The sequence below is a fragment of the Ambystoma mexicanum genome, chromosome 7p (genome assembly GCF_040938575.1).
Source record: "Ambystoma mexicanum isolate Mex_15411 chromosome 7p, UKY_AmexF1_1, whole genome shotgun sequence".
NCBI lineage: Eukaryota > Metazoa > Chordata > Amphibia > Caudata > Ambystomatidae > Ambystoma > Ambystoma mexicanum.
The window spans coordinates 804,611,686-804,629,687 of NC_090939.1; the positions used below are offsets into that span (position 1 = coordinate 804,611,686).

The window sequence follows — 18,002 nt, forward strand, 5'->3', positions numbered from 1 at the left end:
TGGGGGCCTGCTGGCAGGTGCCCCACAGTGCTGGGGGGTGGGGGTGGTGGGGAACATGAGTTGGACATGGGTGGGGGCCTGCTGGCAGGTTCCCCACAGTGCTGGGGGCTGGGGGTGGTGGGGAACTTGAGTTGGAAGTGCTGGGGTGTGGGGGTGGTGGGAGACATGGGTGGGGGCCTGGTGGAGGCTGCCCCTGGTGGCTGGGGGGTGGGGGTGCTGGGAGACATGGGTGGGGGCCTGGTGGAGGCTGCCCCTGCACTGCTGGGGGGTGGGAGTGCTGGGAGACATGGGTGGGGGCCTGGTGATGGGTGCCCCACAGTGCTGGGGGGTGGGGGTGGTGGGAGACATGGGTTGGGGCCTGGTGGTGGGTGCCCCTGCACTGCTGGGGGGTGGGGGTGCTGGGAGACATGGGTGGGGGCCTGGTGGAGGCTGCCCCTGGTGGCTGGGGGATGGGGGTGCTGGGAGACATGGGTGGGGGCCTGGTGGTGGGTGCCCCTGGTGGCTGGGGGGTGGGAGTGGTGGGAGACATGGGTGGGGGCCTGGTGGAGGCTGCCCCTGGTGGCTGGGGGGTAGGGGTGGTGGGAGAAATGGGTGGGGGCCTGGTGGAGGCTGCCCCTGCACTGCTGGGGGGTGGGGGTGGTGGGGAACATGAGTTGGACATGGGTGGGGGCCTGCTGGCAGGTTCCCCACAGTGCTGGGGGCTGGGGGTGGTGGGGAACATGAGTTGGAAGTGCTGGGGTGTGGGGGTGGTGGGAGACATGGGTGGGGGCCTGGTGGAGGCTGCCCCTGGTGGCTGGGGGGTGGGGGTGCTGGGAGACATGGGTGGGGGCCTGGTGGAGGCTGCCCCTGCACTGCTGGGGGGTGGGGGTGCTGGGAGACATGGGTGGGGGCCTGGTGGTGGGTGCCCCACAGTGCTGGGGGGTGGGGGTGGTGGGAGACATGGGTTGGGGCCTGGTGGTGGGTGCCCCTGCACTGCTGGGGGGTGGGGGTGCTGGGAGACATGGGTGGGGGCCTGGTGGAGGCTGCCCCTGGTGGCTGGGGGGTGGGGGTGCTGGGAGACATGGGTGGGGGCCTGGTGGTGGGTGCCCCTGGTGGCTGGGGGGTGGGAGTGGTGGGAGACATGGGTGGGGGCCTGGTGGAAGCTGCCCCTGGTGGCTGGGGGGTAGGGGTGGTGGGAGAAATGGGTGGGGGCCTGGTGGAGGCTGCCCCTGCACTGCTGGGGGGTGGGGGTGGTGGGAGACATGGGTGGGGGCCTGGTGGAGGCTGCCCCTGGTGGCTGGGGGGTGGGGGTGGTGGGAGACATGGGTGGGGGCCTGGTGGAGGCTTCACCTGCACTGCTGGGGGGTGGGGTGGTGGGAGACATGGGTGGGGGCCTGGTGGAGGCTGCCCCTGGTGGCTGGGGGGTGGGGGTGGTGGGAGACATGGGTGGGGGCCTGGTGGAGGCTGCCCCTGGTGGCTGGGGGGTGGGGGTGCTGGGAGACATGGGTGGGGGCCTGGTGGAGGCTGCCCCTGCACTGCTGGGGGGTGGGGGTGCTGGGAGACATGGGTGGGGGCCTGGTGGTGGGTGCCCCACAGTGCTGGGGGGTGGGGGTGGTGGGAGACATGGGTGGGGGCCTGGTGGAGGCTGCCCCTGGTGGCTGGGGGGTGGGGGTGCTGGGAGACATGGGTGGGGGCCTGGTGGTGGGTGCCCCTGGTGGCTGGGGGGTGGGAGTGGTGGGAGACATGGGTGGGGGCCTGGTGGAGGCTGCCCCTGGTGGCTGGGGGGTAGGGTTGGTGGGAGAAATGGGTGGGGGCCTGGTGGAGGCTGCCCCTGCACTGCTGGGGGGTGGGGTGGTGGGAGACATGGGTGGGGGCCTGGTGGAGGCTGCCCCTGGTGGCTGGGGGGTGGGGTGGTGGGAGACATGGGTGGGGCCTGGTGGTGGGTGCCCCTGGTGGCTGGGGGGAGGGAGTGGTGGGAGACATGGGTGGGGGCCTGGTGGAGGCTGCCCCTGGTGGCTGGGGGGTAGGGGTGGTGGGAGAAATGGGTGGGGGCCTGGTGGAGGCTGCCCCTGCACTGCTGGGGGGTGGGGGTGGTGGGAGGCATGGGTGGGGGCCTGGTGGAGGCTTCACCTGCACTGCTGGGGGGTGGGGTGGTGGGAGACATGGGTGGGGGCCTGGTGGAGGCTGCCCCTGGTGGCTGGGGGGTGGTGGTGCTGGGAGACATGGGTGGGGGCCTGGTGGTGGGTGTCCCTGGTGGCTGGGGGGTGGGGGTGCTGGGAGACATGGGTGGGGGCCTGGTGGTGGGTGCCCCTGCACTGCCGGGGGGTGGGGGTGGTGGGAGACATGGGTGGGGGCCTGGTGGAGGCTGCCCCTGGTGGCTGGGGGGTGGGGGTGGTGGGAGACATGGGTGGGGCCTGGTGGTGGGTGCCCCTAGTGGCTGGGGGGTGGGGGTGATGGGAGACATGGGTGGGGGCCTGGTGGAGGCTGCCCCTGGTGGCTGGGGGGTGGGGGTGGTGGGAGACATAGGTGGGGGCCTGCTGGAGGCTGCCCCTGCACTGCTGGGGGGGTGGGGGTGGTCGGGAACATGAGTTGGACATGGGTGGGGGCCTGCTGGCAGGTGCCCCACAGTGCTGGGGGGTGGGGGTGGTGGGAGACATGGGTGGGGGCCTGGTGGAGGCTGCCCCTGGTGGCTGGGGGGTGGGGATGCTGGGAGACATGTGTGGGGGCCTGGTGGAGGCTTCCCCTGCACTGCTGGGGGGTGGGGGTGGTGGGAGACATGGGTGGGGGCCTGGTGGAGGCTGCCCCTGGTGGCTGGGGGGTGGGGGTGGTGGGAGACATGGGTGGGGGCCTGGTGGAGGCTGCCCCTTGTGACTGGGGGGTGGGAGTGGTGGGAGACATGGGTGGGGGCCTGATGGAGGCTGCCCCTGCACTGCTGGGGGGTGGGGGTGGTGTGAGACATGGGTGGGGGCCTGGTGGAGGCTGCCCCTGCACTGCTGGGGGGTGGGGGTGGTGGGAGACATGGGTGGGGGCCTGGTGGAGGCTGCCCCTGCACTGCTGTGGGGTGGGGGTGGTGGGAGACATGGGTGGGGGCCTGGTGGAGGCTGCCCCTGGTGGCTGGGGGGTGGGGGTGCTGGGAGACATGGGTGGGGGCCTGGTGGAGGCTGCCTCTGCACTGCTGGGGGGTGGGGGTGCTGGGAGACATGGGTGGGGGCCTGGTGGTGGGTGCCCCTGGTGGCTGGGGGGTGGGGGTGCTGGGAGACATGGGTGGGGGCCTGGTGGTGGGTGCCCCTGCACTGCTGGGGGGTGGGGGTGCTGGGAGACATGGGTGGGGGTCTGGTGGAAGCTGCCCCTGGTGGCTGGGGGGTGGGAGTGGTGGGGAACATGAGTTGGACATGGGTGGGGGCCTGCTGGCAGGTGCCCCACAGTGCTGGGGGGTGGGGGTGGTGGGAGACATGGGTGGGGGCCTGGTGGAGGGTGCTCCTGGTGGCTGGGGTTGCAGGGGGACATGCGTTGGTGGGCAGTATTGCAAGTTGACATGTGGGTTGGCTGGGGGGCATGGCCATGGTGGATGGGGTGCCTGCAGGACATGTGCAGGGTAGGCCCCTGTGGTGTGAGCCACCTGCAGGGGCTGTGGAGGGTGTAGAGGGAACACCTGGGAGGACCCACACGTGCAATTCACGTGTGCTGCTCCCCGCGCACCCCTGTAATACACGTACCCTGATGAGATCGCGTGTGGAAATTCCCGCGCACCCTATAATACACGTACCCTGATGGAATTGCGTGTGGAACTTCCCGCGCACCCCTGGAATACACATACCCTGCTGATGTAGCGTGGGATACTTCCCCCGCACCCCAAAATACACGTACCCTGATGAGATCGCGTGTGTAACTTCCCGCAAACCCCCGAAATACACGTACCCTGATGAGATTGCGTGTGTAACTTCCCGCGCACCCCCGAAATACACGTACCCTGATGTGATCGCGTGTGTAACTTCCCGTGCACCCCCGAAATACACGTACCCCGCTCAATCGCGTGTGTAACTTCCCGCACACCCCCGAAATACACGTACCCCGCTCAATCGCGCGTGTAACTTCCCGCGCACCCCCGAAATACATGTATCCCGCTCAATCGCGTGTGTAACTTCCCGCGCACCCCCGAAATACACGTACCCTGATGTGATCGCGTGTGTAACTTCCTGCGCACCCCCGAAATACACGTACCCCGCTCAATCGCGTGTGTATCTTCCCGCGCATCCCCGAAATACACGTACCCTTGCTCAATCACGTGTATAACTTCCCGCACACCCCCGAAATACACATACCCCGCTCAATCGTGTGTGTAACTTCCCGCGCACCCCCGAAATACACGTACCCCGCTCAATCGCGTGTGTTGCTTCCCGCGCACCCCCGCAATACACGTGCCCCGCTCGCACAGGCCCAATTGCTGTATGCTGCCACTTTTGTGATGCGCTGGGACTCTACCGCCTGCCTTCGTGTGGCGGACGTGTTTCAGCTTGTGCGTGTCTTTGGCTGTGCGTGGCTTTGTCCTATTCGATTCCATGAATACGTGTGGTTCGAGTGCGTGTGGGCGTTCCGTCTGCTTCCCTGCAGTACATCCCCAGTTACGCCCTTATTTTCGCGCGCTGTTCCCCATTCCACGCGTTACGCCCCGTGTCCCGCCAACTTTCTGGTGTATGCGCCGAGGTTGTGCGCTTTCACTGTGCACGTCGCGCACGCCTTTCGGGATTTTGCAGTGACTTGTGCGCCATGCACGGGTTTGGCGCACATCCCGAGGTGAACATGCGCAAGGACTTCCATGAATCGCACGCGTGCGCCTGTTTTTTTCTGCTTGCACCTGCTTGCGCCTGCTTTCGCGAAGATTTTCGGCGCACGTTTGTTCCATGAATCGGCCCCTAAGTCTCTTCTTCACCTACAATCGGACAATGTCTACAATACTTATGAACGGGGGATAACAATAGGCGAATATTACATATTTCTTGTGTATTTAGAACATTGCATTTAAAACGCATAGTAATATTTCTAAACGAGCGCAAACGATATTTTAACATATGGGCCTCGGGTTCAGGGTACCATTTCCAAAATGATACAATTTGTGAATATAATTTAGAATTTAGAATCAATGCATTACTCCCCACCCAATCAAATGTTTTTAACAGCATTTTTAAGTTCATAGAATTTAAAATCATCACTCGCATGGAAAGACCTAAGTTTGCTAATATACAATCAACATCATCTTTCAACTGGGACATGAATATTCCTGAATTATCATTTCCGAGTTTGTAATACATGGATTTTTGCCTCTAATTAAACATTTTCTAAACAATGCAACTTTTTTACAATTCATGCAGTTTTTCAGTGAGAGCAAACCTAGCTCGTATCGAATGGTTACCATGGGAATACATTTGGGCATTAAAAAAACAATACTTTTCTCCATACAATCTCTTCGATTATTTGTAAGTAGGGTGTTAATTCATTGGGAATAAACTCAAACCATAAGAGAGTCGTGGAATAACTTGACACGTTGATAGCCTTTATCCTTAAACAATTTTTGATGACGCTATTAGACGGCACGCAGGAAAAGGAGTAACCTAGATATCTTAGTGTTCTCTGCTGTTTAATCCTTTTATTTCCACAATACCAGGTGAGTGTAATCATTTTTTACTACATTACCCCAAATTTATAATCACGATTTTGGTCGCGTTTATTTTCAGTTTTAGGTCAGATATAAAGGTCACAAAAGCATTAATAAGCCTTTATAATCCTATTTTAGTGCAGCCAAAAAGTAAAAAATAATATCCATGTGTGACCCATTGCACTTTTAATTTGCCTAATTTGTGGGCAACTAATCCAGTACAGTCCAATTAAGCCCCAGCTGCAGATACAAACAAGTTGAATAGAATGGCAGCAAGGGCACAACCCTGTTTGAGGCCGTTGCATGATTTTATTACATTTGACATAAGGCCATCATTATTAAGTCTTACCCTCATCACTGTATTTGAATAAAGATGTATCAAGAGTTCCAGTAAAGCTTTATCAATTCACAATTCAATTAGTCTTCGCCATAACATTGGTCCATTGACCATGTTGAAGGCCATAGATAGGTCCATCAAAGCTAAATATAAAGGAGATTGACCTATAACAGGTGCATTACCTTGTAACTGTGTGACAAGCATACCATCGGCATCTGTCCCCCATGCCTTTTCTGAAACCTAGTTGCCTGTAGTCAAGATATCATTTACTTCTAGCCATGCGAGTAGTTTGTCCAATAGTATTGCTGAAAAAATCTTACCAACCACATTCATTAAAGAGATTGGTCCACTTGGGTGATAAGTGATCACTCACTGTAAACTACATGATACAGAAATGGTACTGGTGTACACATATGGACCCAAGCTGGATGTTCCAGGATTTTACATGGTGATAGCTGACCTATTGGAGTTATACCTGCTCACCCTGATTATATGGGTAGAGGACATGAATACTTTACTTGACATACAGTTGGACAGGACAGGCAAAGCGCCTAGGCCCTGACAAGGGCAGTGCGTAGCATACTACACCTTCTGGATAGTTCTGTTTCTATTGTCTCTACATCTAGTAGGTAGGGTCAATAAGACGGTAATCTAACCGCACATATTTTCGGACCACTCGCCAGTCCTACTAAAACTAGATATGGGGCAATGACCATGGCAGAGCATGGACTGGAGATTTAAACCAGAGGCATTGCAAGACCCAGTCTTCAAAACAAACATTGAACATGGCATCTGTACATACTTCCTACCCAATGATAATAAGTCAATGTTCTGGGGCACGTTGTGGCAAGCCGTTAAGGTCTATATTATGTTATGTTATTGGGCATTTGTTTAGCTCCTTGTTTCCCATTGGTGTGATCTCAAAGCATTGTGGGTTGAACGGCCTCGGCGACCATAGTCCAGGTCAGTGGAGAGAGTTTGGTAGTGAGTAGTACATGGGTGTACTGTGTATGTTTGCAGCCTTCCCGGATTTTCCTGGTAACCAGCTGCATTCTAATACTAGAACTGATGTTAATGTTGTATGGAATCAGTTGAATGTGTGCAGAAAGGCCAATTGACAAGGGGGTAGCTGCATTCTGGCAGAGGTGGTGCTTGTATAAGAGATTATGGGGGTAATTCATAGATTTTAGCGCAGAAGCAGCGCAAGTGGGCAGTGCAGAGAGGGAGCGTGTGCTAGCGTGTGCTAGCTGCGTGCGCCAAAACCCATTTCACGCACAGCGTATTCATGGATTCTTACATCCATAACCAGCCGTGCCGCAGAGTGGCGTAGCAACCCTGCAGCAGTGCTAGTTATGCCCCCAATCCCACCCCATGCGCCAATTCAATGCACAAATCCCCTACATGGGTAAAGGCCAGTGGACCAGCATACAGCCCCCAACCCCGAAAATGCGCTAAAAAAGCCACAAAGCCCTCACACGCCAGCAAAATCGTGTGGAAAACTCCACGCGCACCCCTCGGAATATGCGGAACCCGCTCGCGTCAGCAAAATCGTGTGGAAAACTTCCCACGCACCCTCGGAACACACGTACCCTGCTCACCCCAGCAAAATTGCATGGAAAAAGTCCCCCCTGTGGTGTGGGCTGCCTGTGGGGCATGGGAGGGCGGATGGGCTGCCTGCGGGGCATGGGGAGGGTGGATGGGCTGCCTGCGGGGCATGAGGTGGGTGGATGGGCTGCCTGCGAGGCATGCCCAGGGGTGATGGGCTGCCTTTGGGGCATGATCTGGGTGATGGGCTGCCTGCGGGGCATGCCCAGGGGTAATGGGCTGCCTGCAGAGCATGGACTGGGGTGATGGGCTGCCTGCGGGGCATGCCCAGGGGTAATGGACTGCCTGTGGGGCATGGTCTGGAGTGATGGGCTGCCTGTGGGGCATGCACAGGGGTGATGAGCTGCCTGTGGGGCATGGACTGGGGTGATGGACTGCCTGCAGGGCATGCCCTGCAGCCAGCCCATCAGCCTTGGGCCTCCCCTGCAGGCAGCCCATCACCCCTGGCCATGCCCCGCAGGCAGGCCACATGTCACCATGCACTTGGGAGCCCTGACACATGTCCCCCATCCCACCCCATTGACAGCAACCTGCCAGCAGGCCCCGACTCCTGTCCCCCAACCCCATTGACGGAAACCTGCCAGCAGGCCCCAACTCATGTCCCCACCCCACCCCCAGTGATGGGCACCTGCCAGCAGGCCCCGACTCATGTCCCCCACCCCATCCCCATTGACAGCAACCTGCCAGCAGGCCCAGACTCATGCCCCCCACCCTCATTAACGGCAACCTGCCAGCAGGCCCCAACTCACGTCCCCTTCCCCACCCCCAGTGATGGGCACCTGCCATCAGGCCCCGACTCATGTCCCCCACCCCACCCCCATTGACGGCAACCTGCCAGCATGCCCTGACTCATGTCCCCCACCCCACCACACCCCCATTGACGCAACCTGCCAGCAGGCCCCGACTCATGTCCCCCACCCCACCCCCAGTGATGGGTACCTGCCAGCAGGCCCCGACTCATGTCCCCCACCCCACCCCCAGTGATGGGCACCTGCCAGCAGGCCCTGACTCATGTCCCCCACCCCCATTGACGGCAACCTGCCTGCAGGCCCCGACTCATGTCCCCGACACAAAACGTCATCACAATTCAGAGCCATGGCCCTAATGGCCACCTGAATCCCACCCCACGCCACCCCAGTCCAAACACCCAACCAAGCATTCCATCCACTCCACATTGAATTCCCCATGTCATGATAGAAACCAAATAACCAGCATGCCCATGAATACATGTCCCTCAGACCCACACAATGGAGACACAAGACTGAGAAAACGCACATTGTGACATGCACAAAATGAATGAGAGAAGACCACACAAGTAAAGTAGAGAAACTGTTAGGCGGAAACCTGTGCAGTTCCCTCTGGGACCACTGCAAAAGATTTAGGACTACAGGTGTTTGGCAGTAAACCCACTTGGTAGCAGTCTGTACCACACAGATTCACTTGGTAGCTGTGGCTGAGCAGTCAGACTTCCCTCAAGAAGAGTTAGGCAGTATGTGGAGTATACAATATAGGGCAATCTACACAGTAGAACAAGCAAACACGGAACAAGGCTTCGGTATAAAGATATAAAGGTATTTATTTATAACGACACATCTATAGAAAACACTCTGGCACTAATACAGCAAACAACTTCAATCACAATACTATATGAAGAAAAAGATCAATCCCCCTAACAATAGTTCGACAAGTCTAGGTTTACCGGCATCACTTATTTGCAGACAGAGGTGTATGCTTTAACCTCGATGGTTCTCTCGTATTCGTTAGGTTGGGAGAGAAAAAAATAAGGCAGGTTATGAAGTCAACTCGGTACCAATACTTTACAGACAAATGCAAGGCAAGTAAGGCAGGGTCTACTGCAGATCACAAAGTTCAGAGGCCAAGCCCACTCGGAGAGAGGCAAGGTGATATGTCCCAAAAGTGTCTCAGTGGAAATGCGCTTCAGGTCTTTATCGCAAAGTGTTATGGAAAGTTTGGAACCAGTTCAGAACCACACATTAAAGAAAGCTTGGAGATGACCGAATGGAAAGGCAAGGATTAAGACACCTCACTCGATCCGGCAGAAAGGGAAGCCAGGCGGACACGGTACCTTGTTTGTGGAGAGACAGCTCCGGCGGGGGCAGTTGTTCCTGGTGGTGGATGCACCTGGGTCTTTGCCAAGAGTAGAGATGATCTCGTCGTCGAAGAAAAGTGAAGTCCGGTGCACCACCAGGGAAGAGACCAGCCGCGGAGTGCTCCGTCACAAAGCACCACCTTTTGGTCGCGGTACAGGGGTAGTGGCTATCTGGCTGCCGAGGTGCTCCGCACGGGCAATTCAACCACTGCTTCCTGGAGCGAAGAAAAAGCAAAGGGGGACTGGTTGTTCCCACCAGTCAGGGGAAGAGACTCTCCGGCAGGGAGATCTCCTCTGTCGTCGGGAAGTGGTGAGTCGGTTCCGCAGGGCTCCACCGAAGGTGTCGTCGTTGCAGGTCGGCTCAGCGTTACCCTCGTCGGATTCTTAGGTCCTGTGGCGACTTCTGAAGATCCAGTCCCAAAGCCCTGTTTTTATGCAGAAAACCCCCATTCATTCAGCCTAGCTGTCAATCAACACACGCTAAGTGGTGAGCGGGGAGGCTCACCACTTGGGCCATTCACACCAGAGTGCGACCGGAGTTGGCAAGGCAACTCGGTCCAGGGTGCCTAAACCCCCTCCCACACCCCTCTGGTAACCCAGACAGAATGGCACCACTTTGGAGGGTCTCTGTACAGAAGTCCGCCAAAAGTGACACAAAGGGCTCAACCCTTGGTTTAGGAGTCACAGAGACGAACACAGACGCCATTTTAAAAACCGAGTTCTGGCAGAAAATACCATCCGATAAACTTATTTAAGGTAAGTAAACCGGTGGTATGTTAGAGATTAACGGGAAAAAAGGTATCAATCTCCAACAATGGGAAGAATCCCATAGGGTTATATTCGGGGTCGAATATAACAAGTAGTTTCCACTGCCACCAGCCAAAACTCGACGAGGGGGGACGGGACAGTGCCCCCCTCGAGTAACAGACCTAGGAGTAATCGAATTACCCCTACTAGCACGTCCACAATAAGATGGTGTGTACTAGTTCTGTTAGTAAATTTAGGTCTAGTAAAGCCAATGGTGACTTTACATGCCCGGGGAGACAGTAGTCAGTATGGTGGAGGTCCGCTAGGACGCTCCAGTTTTATGGCACGTAGGGTGCGGTGTAACACACATAGAAAAACATATGAAACCCTATGGAGTAAAATACCCCATAACCCATAGAACACATGGACATTCAAAGGAATTACACACATTCATGTCCAAGAGTGGGAGAAAAAGAGTCTCACTCTTGGCAGGATGGAAAAAACAAACTCCAGAAATCCAGCAAGGCTGCTGGGGGATTCACTAGGTTAGGAAATTCAGCCTAAACAGAGAATTCTCCCTAACACTCGCCCCCCCCAGACTAAGGGACAGGAGGATTTAATCCACTCCTGGATGAATCTCATACCTCTAGTCGATGACATACATCCTAGAGAGACCATCAGCATTTTGGTGGTGACACCCTGACCTGTGCTCAATGGTGAAATCAAACCCTTGCAGGCAGATCAACCATCTCAATAGTTTTGGGTTTTCCCCTTTCATTTGCATTAACCATCTCAAGGGTTGGTGGTCAGTCTGAATGACGAAAGTAGAACCGTACAAGTACGGCCTAAACTTCTTCAGAGCCCACACGATAGCAAAGCACTCTCTTTCGATTGTTGCCCACCTTGTTTCAGGATCCTTTAGCTTGCGGCTGATGAAGCAAACAGGGTGCTCCCTACCCTTCCCATCCAGTTGACTGAGTACGGCACCTATCCCTACATTTGAACCATCTGTCTGCACAATGAAGTGTTGGCGGTAATCAGGAGCTCTGAGTACTGGGGCTTGGCAAAGAGCCTTTTTCAGGTTTTCAAAAGCCTGATTACACTCCTCGTTCCATCTAACCTTTTTAGGAAATGTGGGCGAGGAGATGCCATTCAGTGGAGAAGCTATGGTCCCATAGTTCTCTATGAAATTCCTGTAGTACCCAGTGAGGCCTAGGAAGGCTCTCACTTGGGTTTGAGTAGTAGGTGTTGTCCAATGTTGCACAGCTTCAATCTTACTGAGCAAAGGCCTTATTTCTCCACCTCCTACGTCATGCCCAAGATAGACTACCTTACTCTGTCCAATTTGGAATTTACTCGCCTTTATGGTCAGATTGGCTCGTCCAAGAGCCTGCAAAACATCTCTCAGGTGGGTTACATGTTCTTCCCAGGAATTGCTGAACACTGCAATGTCATCCAAGTATGCCATGCAGAAGTCCTCCATCCCATTCAGAACCTGGTTTACCATCCGTTGAAACGTAGCAGTGCATTCTTCAATCCGAAAGGCATTACCTTAAACTGGTATAAGCCAACGGGGGTAGAAAATGCAGTTTTCTCCTTGGCATGGTCTGTCAAGGCTATTTGCCAATAGCCTGACGTTAAGTCAAATGTGCTGAGGAACTTGGCGGCGCCAAGTTTATCCACCAACTCATCTGTTCTTGGCAAAGGGTGGGCATCAATCTTGGTGACTGCATTAAGAGCTCTATAATCCACGCAGAATCTAAGCTCTTTAGATCCAGCCTTTGGTTCTAACACAACTGGGCTAGACCATAGACTAGTAGAGGGCTCTATTACCCCGAGATCAAGGATCTTGCTGACCTCACCTTTGATGTGGGTTCGTACGTGTTCTGACATTCGGTATCCTCTGCTTTTGCTTGGCAGACAGTCACCAGTGAGTATGTCATGCTGGCCCCAAGGGGTCAAGCCTGGTGAAAGCGAGAACAGAGAGGCAAACTGATTCAACATGGATTTGCACTCTTCTTGTTGCTCGGGTGTCAGATTGGAGGAGAGATTTACTCCTTCAATTTGTTCGTCTAAAAGTAAGCCGCTGAGGAGATCCGGAAGAGCTTCACTTTCTTCTTCTTCCTCGGATGATGCTAGAAGCAACGCTCCTACATCAGGTCGTGAGACATACGCTTTGAGTCGGTTGGTGTGGAAGACTGTCGGAGCCTCCTTGGGATTGCCCAAGTCCACCAGATAGTTAACCTCTCCGAGTTTACCCACAACTCTGAAGGGTCCCATCCATTTGTCTTGCAAGGCCCTCTGCCTTGTTGGGATCATAACGAGAACGAGCTGGTCTTGAGCGAACTCAACCATGTTAGCCTTTTGATCATGCCAGTGCTTGACCAATGCTTGTCCAGCTTTCAAGTTATCGCTTGCTTCTGTCATCATGTGCGACATTCTCCTCCGGGGACCTATCACGTAGTCAGTCACTCTTGAATGGCTTGGGGGAAGGAGCACTCTCCAACCCCTCCTTAATCAGGGCCAATGGACCTCTGACGGGATGACCATAGAGAAGTTCGAAGGGAGAATAACCTACTCCCTCCTGAGGGACTTCTCTATAAGCAAAGAGAAGGCATGGCAGTAGAAGGCCCCATTTACGCTTAAAGGGTTCCTCTAAATCACCTATCATGCTCTTCATGGTTCGGTTGAACCGTTCTACCAACCCATTGGTTTGTGGGTGGTAAGCTGTTGAGAACTTGTAAGTAACTCCACAGGTTTTCCACATGGCTTTCATGTAGTGGGACATAAAGTTTGACCCCCTGTCAGAGATTACTTCCTTAGGAAACCCGACCCTAGTAAAAATACCAAGGAGGGCCTTAGCCACAGCCGGAGCTGTAACAGTCCTCATAGGAATTGCCTCAGGATACCTAGTAGCATGGTCTACTACAACAAGTATAAACCTGTTGCCTGAGGAGGTTGGAGGATCAAGGGGACCAACAATGTCAATCCCTGCTCTCTCAAACGGGACTCCCACAACTGGGAGAGGCACTAAAGGTGCCACATTCTTGGAGCCAACCTTACCAGAGGTCTGGCAGGTGTGGCAGCTCCTGCAGTGTTTTTCTACTTCGGCCCCCATCTTTGGCCATTAGAAGTAGAGAGAGAGCCTTTCCTTAGTCTTCTTGAAACTCAAGTGACCAGCCAAAGGAATTTCGTGGGCTAACTGCAAGAACTGTGGTCTGTTCTCTTGGGGTACTACAAGTCGCTTGTAGTCTCCAGGTGCAGACTCGGTCGGTTCACTGTAGAAGAGGCCATCTTCCCAGTGCAACCTGTATTTCCCAGGCTCTTGCCCTTCAGCCTGAGCTTCTGCCTGGTGGCGAAGACCTTCCAGAGTTGGACATTCTCTCTGTCCCTTACTGAAGTCTGCCCTGCTGGGTCCACCTTCTGCCAGTAAAGACTGCAGCTCAGGATGGTCAACAGGATCCAGATCTCCAATGAGTTCCTGGCCTTCCATTAGCTCTTCCTCAGAGTCTAATTCTACCACACAGGGTTGTACCTCCCTCTCAGCCTCAGCTGGAGGTGGAGTTACGGGTGTAACTTTGGACAACCGCGGGGAAGTCCGTGTTGGCTGCACTGAAATGCTGGCTGCTGGTTTCGGGGTAGAAGTCTTAGGTTTCCCTTTCGCTTCTGATTTCTTCGAGACAGCTGCCGACAATTCCAGTGGAGCAGGAGTGATCGCTTTCTTCATCATCTCCTCGAGAGTACCGCGCATGGTCCTCTCTCTTGCGGGTCTGGTTAGCTCCTGTAACCCGTTTACTAGGAGGTCTGGGAGTATGCGATACAACTCCGAGAGTTTTCAAATCGTTACCCAACAGTACGCGTCCTGGTACCTTACTCTGTATGCTGACAGGTATCTTCACAATCATGTCGTTACACTGGATGAGAACTGGTAATTGGGGAAGCATCTGCACAGGCCCTCCAGCTAACTTGGTGAGGCGTTTGGGTGCCTTAGCAACATCCTCAGCCTGAAGAAAAGATTTATCCACCACAGTTATGCAGGCCTCAGTGTCCCTAATGGCAGGAGTCTCCTGACCATTCACCTGGACACTGTCCTTATAATACTCTTTAGTATTATCGGGGATAGAATTATAGACATCTAAATTCTGTTGTTCCCACAACCCCAGAGATACTAAAGAAACGCTGGCTGAGACTCCAATGGGTTCGTCAGCTAGCAGTAGAAAGTTTCCACTTGCCATTTGGACTTCCTCCTCTGGAGCGAAGGCTAAGGAGACAAGCTGGACCCCTGAAGGTTTACCCTTACATCTGGGATCTCCTTTCACGTGGTCAGTCGAGCCACAAACAAAGCATTTACCCAATGCTTTTTGGAATGGTGGCTTGTTCTGGCCTCCTTCCAGTTTGACACCAGAAGACACACTATTCTGCTGCGGTTTTCCTTGTGGCTTACCCTTCTGGTTTTGTTTGGGGCCCTCTTTGGAATTTGAGTTATTCGAATTCTCTTTTGAGTCTTTTTTAGGCTGTTTTCCCTCTTCCTTTTTCTGAGTTGCCCCAGAATCCTTATGAGTAGCCCTGTTGGCAACCCATAAGTCAGCAGCCTTAGCTAGCCTCCGGGAATCCAATTCTTTCGAATCAGCCAAGTGCTGCCTGAGCTCAGGAGAACAGGCATCATAAATCGACTCCAACATAAAAAGATTCTTCATACCCTCATAAGTGTTCACTTTGTAAACCCTAATCTATCCCTCTAAGTTTTTCAACCCTTCACTCACCCAGGTAGCCCAAGGGGTACCATCATGCTTTTTGAGGGTTCTAAACCTCTTAAGATACTGGGAAGGGGTCTTCCCAAATCTAGCTATCAAAGCTAGTTTCACACTTTCGTAATCTGTCTTATCCGCCTCCCCTAACTCCATTACTACATCAGTCGCAACAGGGGGGAGCCTAGAGAACAACCAGGGAAGTATATCATTCCCGGTGATGTCCTGGAGCCCATGATTGTACTCAAACAGTTTTAACCAATCCAACATATCCAATCTCGGTTCATACATACCCACTAATTCCTTCGGCATCCGGGGTCTTTTGGGACTGGAGCTCCTAGAGGGACCAGAGGAGAGAGAAGCACTTTCCACAGACAACTTTTTCATCTCTAACTCGTGATTAAGTTCTATTTCCCTGAGTCTTAACTCAGCTTGCTTCTGCTCAGCCTGGGCATTCATCCGTCTGAACTCGAGTTCTTGGTTTCGTTCAGATTGAGCCAAGAACCGTTTGTATTCTAATTCGAGCTTCATTTTTTCAAGTTCAAAATAAGCAGGGTTACATGTGGGACTTGGTATGGGCCCCATAGGTACAGCTGGTAAGGCAGGTAGAGGAGCAGGGGAGACAGTTTTGTTAGCCTCTCCTTCCTCGTCAGCCTCTTCATCACTATCATCAGAATTACGATTTAGATCAACACCATCACTGTTATCTACATCTGCTGGAGAAGTTGGTTCCTCTGAACCAGTACCCAGACTTTGGTTTTCCAGCAATCTCGCTATAAGTTCTAACTTCTTGCCTCTTACAGAAAGATTCTCTTGCCTACAGAGAGCTCGTAAACCTGCAGTATATTCACCGGACAAGGATTCTTGACTGTAAGCTTCCATAGTAGACATGTTTTTGAAAGTTGCTTTTTAGTGCTAAGCTTTGTGGTTAGTTATCCTAAAGTGTCGAAAAGCACTCTAAACTGTATACTCGATACAAATCCGACCGCTGTACACCAGTGTTAGGCGGAAACCTGTGCAGTTCCCTCTGGGACCACTGCAAAAGATTTAGGACTACAGGTGTTTGGCAGTAAACCCACTTGGTAGCAGTCTGTACCACACAGATTCACTTGGTAGCTGTGGCTGAGCAGTCAGACTTCCCTCAAGAAGAGTTAGGCAGTATGGGGAGTATACAATATAGGGCAATCTACACAGTAGAACAAGCAAACACGGAACAAGGCTTTGGTGTAAAGATATAAAGGTATTTATTTATAATGACTCATCTATAGAAAACACTCTGGCACTAATACGGCAAACAACTTCAATCACAATACTATACGAAGAAAAAGATCAATCCCCCTAACAATAGTTCGACAAGTCTAGGTTTACCGGCATCACTTATTTGCAGACAGAGGTGTATGCTTTAACCCCGATGGCACTCTAGTATTCGTTAGGTTGGGAGAGAAAAAAATAAGGCAGGTTATGAAGTCAACTTGGTACCAATACTTTACGGACAAATACAAGGCAAGTAAGGCAGGGTCTACTGCAGATCACAAAGTTCAGAGGCCAGTCCCACTCGGAGAGAGGCAAGGCGATATGTCCCAAAAGTGTCTCAGTGGAAATCCGCTTCGGGTCTTTATCGCAAAGTGTTATGGAAAGTTTGGAACCAGTTCAGAACCACACGTTAAAGAAAGCTTGGAGACGACCGAATGGAAAGGCAAGGATTAAGACACCTCAATCGATCCGGCAGAAAGGGAAGCCAGGTGGACACGGTACCTTGTTTGTGGAGAGACAGCTCCGGCGGGGGCAGTTGTTCCTGGTGGTGGATGCACGTCGGGTCTTTGCCAAGAGTAGAGATGATCTCGTCGTCGAAGAAAAGTGAAGTCCGGTGCACCACCAGGGAAGAGACCAGCCGCGGAGTGCTCCGTCACAAAGCACCACCTTTTGGTCGCGGTACAGGGGTAGTGGCTATCCGGCTGCTGAGGTGCTCTGCACGGGAAATTCGACCACTGCTTCCTGGAGCGAAGAAAAAGCAAAGGGGGACTGGTTGTTCCCACCAGTCAAGGGAAGAGACTCTCCGGCAGGGAGATCTCCTCTGTCGTCAGGAAGTGGTGAGTCGGTTCTGCAGGGCTCCACCGGAGGTGTCGTCATTGCAGGTCGGCTCAGCGTTACCCTCGTCGGATTCTTAGGTCCTGTGGCGACTTCTGAAGATCCAGTCCCAAAAGCCCTGCTTTTATGCAGAAAACCCCCATTCATTCAGCCTAGCTGTCAATCAACACACGCTAAGTGGTGAGCGGGGAGGCTCACCACTTGGGCCAATCACACCAGAGTGCGACCGGAGTTGGCAAGGCAACTCGGTCCAGGGTGCCTAAACCCCCTCCCACACCCCTGTGGTAACCCAGACAGAATGGCACCACTTTGGAGGGTCTCTGTACAGAAGCCCGCCAAAAGTGGAACAAACAGCTCAACCTTTGGTTTAGGAGTCACAGAGACGAACACAGACGCCATTTTAAAAACCGAGTTCTGGCAGAAAATACCATCCGATAAACTTATTTAAGGTAAGTAAACCGGGGGTATGTTAGAGATTAACAGGAAAAAAGGTATCAATCTCCAACAATGGGAAGAATACCATAGGGTTATATTTGGGGTCGAATATAACAAGTAGTTTCCACTGCAACCAGCCAAAACTCGACGAGGGGGGACGGGACAGAGCCCCCCTCGAGTAACAGACCTAGGAGTAATCGAATTACCCCTACTAGCACGTCCACAATAAGATGTTGTGTACTAGTTCTGTTAGTAAATTTAGATCTAGTAAAGCCAATGGTGACTTTACATGCCCGGGGA

At 53.6% G+C, this 18,002-nt stretch overlaps 1 protein-coding gene across 2 annotated transcripts in view; it reads right to left on the reverse strand.

Annotated features, from left to right (window-relative positions):
* The window catches only part of LOC138526328 (sodium/hydrogen exchanger 4-like), a 794,744-nt gene that overhangs the window by 750,711 nt on the left and 26,031 nt on the right, over positions 1-18,002 (reverse strand). The window lies entirely within an intron of this gene.